General features: G+C 36.7%; 1 long non-coding RNA gene across 2 annotated transcripts; it reads right to left on the reverse strand.

Annotated features, from left to right (window-relative positions):
• Positions 1 to 310: 310 nt before the first annotated feature.
• On the reverse strand, positions 311 to 2,746 carry LOC126927136 (uncharacterized). 2 transcript variants are annotated; one of them, XR_007715204.1, is made up of 2 exons: positions 2,327 to 2,746; positions 311 to 974 (listed from the first exon to the last, which is right to left on the reverse strand). It is a non-coding gene; the product is annotated as an uncharacterized LOC126927136 (long non-coding RNA). The 2 variants fall into 2 exon arrangements; XR_007715205.1 differs by lacking the exon at positions 311 to 974 and adding an exon at positions 1,120 to 1,882.
• Positions 2,747 to 3,035: the final 289 nt, after the last annotated feature.

Below are 3,035 nucleotides of genomic sequence, written 5' to 3' on the forward strand. Positions count from 1 at the left end.
AGTATAAAAGAATAATACAAACAAAAATATGATGATATTGTGTACCTTTTGCAAGAAATCTTTCTTCGTTTAAATCGCAGATCGCATTCAAACACAACACAGTCGCTTCAAAAAGTGTCCAAAGTGTAAACGCCACATTATATCGATATGATGAATGATAACATTGAGAATATCACGCAGCGCCACTATCGTAGGGAAAGGTAAAACAGCTTCATACGCATCAAACAATCAATTTGTATTGATTAGGAACCGTCCTGCCATCTTCCGTGTTCAGATGGAAACTAGCAATTAAAAAAGTGGCGTTATGCGGGAAATTTGAATTAAAATTTATTTTTACTATGTCAAAATATATTTAGAGTAATCTCGAGCGATTTAAATATCGCTCGAGATTCCAAAAATAAGATAATCTTGGATTTCATCGATAACGTTTTACAAATGCTTGCAAAAATAGTACTATATGGAAACTAAGAGCCTTAAAACGATATTCGAAAGAATCGGTAGACTTTACAAGTAACTTAACAACGCGATAATACAACGGATGGTTGGGAGCATTATTCTATTTATAATAATTGAACGACAAAGCGCACCTTCTTGGCACTAACGCTTTTGGAACAGGAGTACGAGTGTTTCTAGACGATTCGACGCTCTCTTCTCAATTGAGTTACGTTAACGATTCATGTGTGCCGATTTAGTTATAGAACTTAGAGTTCATTTCATGCTACCCTCGATCGTTCATGACCTCTATCATCATTTTATCACGCGCCGTTCGAGGCACACGTTTATCACGTGTAAGGAAATTCGTGGATTTTAATATTCTGATATCGTTTTGCGTATGCAAAGAAAAGTCGGAATCTTCCATATCGTGATGAAAGTCACGGACGTATTTGACGTGTGCAAAAATCTTTCTTGTTTGTAGACGATAAGTATTCAGCAAAAGCTATGCTAACTCACAGCCTCGAACAAGTGTTGTATTACTGCAAAAAATTGCAACACAGACTAAACTCGCGTCGGCGGAAAGTATGCGTGAATCACGTGTACCAAATGTCACGTTTATGCAACTGTAGAAAATATTGCATTATACTAGGTTTAAAAAAAAGTTTGAGACAAAACTATCATTAATTTCAGGAAAAATTTCCAACCTGTACAATGCACGTTTTATTTGGCAACAAGACAATATAGGAAAATTGTTCCAAAGCCAATGTTTCCTCGACTAATTTAGATCTTCCACGAATTCATTCAAATCATTCATCATCCCCTAACAGATAATAATATTTTTCATATACAACGATAACGACTGCCTTAATTTTAGCTATCTATATAAATCACAAGATACTCTGATTCATTTCTCCGATAATTACGCAAATCGTATGATTACAGATCTTCTGTCACATAAAAATGTGTACTTTTCAATAAACTAGACGCAGCAATAAACATACATTATAATCAAACTTAGAGAATCAATACTAAGAAATCGTATGATTCAAATCCACATCAGTGTGCGAACTATTTCCATAATTTATGCCGTATTAGACTGTACCTGCTGCAATTTCACAGGGTAATAACGCGTTACCATTCACCGACTGAATTAAATGACGCTGAATGTGAAGTACACGAGTCTGACCGCTCATGTTCGCTAAATATCATCGGAGAAATAGAAGAAACAAACGTGGACTTTGGTCGGTTAACGAACGAAGAAAAATGAGAAGGTCGATTTGTGAACGTTAGATACCGATCAAAGCAAATATTATTTCAATCGTCGCATAATTGCAAAAGAAATGATATTCAAAGCTTGCATCTTTTCATCCAAGTAGATTGTAAATAATTATCATTTGTTATTGCAATCCTGTTTTCAGTCCGAATCATGTATTATCTAATCTATTGCCTGCAATAAATAATACTTGGGTGACGTCGAAACTGTTACCCAGGAAGCAAGAGTAAAATGCTTAAGCCGTGCAATTATGAATTACGTGATACGTTACGGTAACAATTTATGAGGCATAAGGTCCAATGATGGAACGAGAGGAAAGAATGATTCTGGTATCAGTTCGTGTGAACTGAAGGCGTGTACAATTGTACACTTAAGAACGAAATTCTATGTTGTCATCGTTTCAAGAATTAATACGTTAATGGTCCAAATTAGACTAGTTTTTATAATACAATGTCTAAGTAATGTCTATAATAATGTCTAAGTAAAGCGATTATAGTTAATCGACCAAAATAAACGTAAAGAGCACTATAACGGTGATTCGAATTTGGTGGAACGTAGCTCGCGTCTGTCGAAATTATAGTTTAGACATTGTACGATGTTATATAATAAAGATTCTACCAGATTCCTCCATGACCGCTGTTGATATTTTCACGCAGATTTGTAAAATATTATGTAAAAAGTCGCATTGTCTAAGGTTGCAGTGGCCCAGTAAATATCGACGTTTTGTCCTCAAACGTAAATACATTCGACGTGTCCCCAATATGATTGCTGTATACTAGTAGTGGGGTAAGCGAATCGTTGATTGGCCAGTTTCAACAGAGGGAGCCTACCAGGTCCGGATCGATGTTGCTAAAAGCTGCAGCAAATGGGGGAATATCAGTCGCTAGTACCACCTCGATCTGACTAGAGACGACCGTTTTCACTTCACAATTTTACTTCGTTTTCACTTTGACTTTTAAACACTTTCGTATAACTTCAGTTACAGAACGTTAGGCGGATTTGCACGCAACATACAGTGAACAAAACATCAACAAACGCAGAGATTAGAATCAGACAATAGAGAGTCGGCAGTTATATTCGAAGATCTTTGGTGGATAAAATTAATCTGGTAAACCGGTTGTACGAGAACTGATTCTGCAGAGGCAACTCCACAGATTGTCCGTGTGAAACCACGTTGTCGTGAGCGGTAAAGGGAGAGAAAAGGAGCTAAAAAGGGTAAGGAATACCTTACATATAAATATACATAACCAAAGCAGAGTTGAAGTGGTGGCGAGAAGGGAACACCAGTGTGCTGGAAAACGGTGAGGCAGCACCGTGACTATGTAAA

The sequence above is a fragment of the Bombus affinis genome, unplaced genomic scaffold (genome assembly GCF_024516045.1).
Source record: "Bombus affinis isolate iyBomAffi1 unplaced genomic scaffold, iyBomAffi1.2 ctg00000075.1, whole genome shotgun sequence".
NCBI lineage: Eukaryota > Metazoa > Arthropoda > Insecta > Hymenoptera > Apidae > Bombus > Bombus affinis.